General features: G+C 26.6%; 1 long non-coding RNA gene across 1 annotated transcript; it reads left to right on the top strand.

Annotated features, from left to right (window-relative positions):
• Window positions 1-197: 197 nt before the first annotated feature.
• On the top strand, window positions 198-1,030 carry LOC105461887. The gene is made up of 4 exons (XR_975992.1): window positions 198-267; window positions 414-521; window positions 599-718; window positions 805-1,030. It is a non-coding gene; the product is annotated as an uncharacterized LOC105461887 (long non-coding RNA).
• Window positions 1,031-1,067: the final 37 nt, after the last annotated feature.

Below are 1,067 nucleotides of genomic sequence, written 5' to 3'. Positions count from 1 at the left end.
TATAAGAGACAGAAGTAATGGAAGCAAATTACAAATTTATTTAAATATAATCTCATAATATTTATTATGAGTATCAAGCATAATCATTAATGTAAAACAAAGTTAACTATTAAGTAATTTTATAATATCTTACTGTCCTTACAGATTACATTACAAAGTCACAGAGGATGAATTGGATTTAAAAGTGACACATTCGAAACTTCGAGTAATAGAAAAGAATCTTAATAAAATAAATACTGAAATAAAAGTATTGGACAAGATAAAGCAGTAAGTATGAGTGAATTTATAAAAATCACGTTTTTCGAATTTAATTTTATTAAAAAATTTTAAATCTCTAATTGTAGCATAAATGACAACTCTTCAGCGAATAGTTAACTATTAAGTAATTTTATAATATCTTACTGTTCTTACAGATTGAATTTCAAAACAAAGGGTGATTTAGATTTGTTAGTAGAGGAACATTCAAAACTTCAAGTAATAAAGAAGAAATTTTATAACACAATTGCTGAAATAAATTACATGTAAGTATAAGTGAGTTTATGAAAATCACGTTTTTTGAATTTAATTTTATAAAAAAAATTTATATCTCTAATTGTAGCGTAACTGACGACAACTCTTCAGCGAATTTCAAATATAGACTTACATCCATACAGCCCATACAGGACGAATATTCAACGCCGAAGGATGATCGCACTCCGTATAAAAGGAAACGCTCCATGTAAGCTTACTTATTATAATGCTCTTATTTTATTATCCTTTTTTGATCGTAAATTATAATTTAAGTAATACATTATATTTTTACAGTTTAAATTTAAGATTCTAGACCGTCTTCCTCCAATATCGTAATTATTGGAAATCTTTCGGAGAACATGAATGAGTTTCTTTGCCATGTTTCAAAAAGACCAAATAATTATATTAATTATGGACTGCAGCGGAATAGCCCGCGCCGATTAAGGAGGTTCCAGCGTTACTCTCTAGATAATAAACAGTTTATTCTTAAAATTGTGTATAACGATTAAAATAATAATATTAAAACAATTATCAACAATATCTATTTCGCTAATGTC

The sequence above is a fragment of the Wasmannia auropunctata genome, unplaced genomic scaffold (genome assembly GCF_000956235.1).
Source record: "Wasmannia auropunctata unplaced genomic scaffold, wasmannia.A_1.0 LD275840.1, whole genome shotgun sequence".
Lineage (NCBI taxonomy): Eukaryota > Metazoa > Arthropoda > Insecta > Hymenoptera > Formicidae > Wasmannia > Wasmannia auropunctata.
This window is presented reverse-complemented; position numbering and strand designations above follow the sequence as displayed.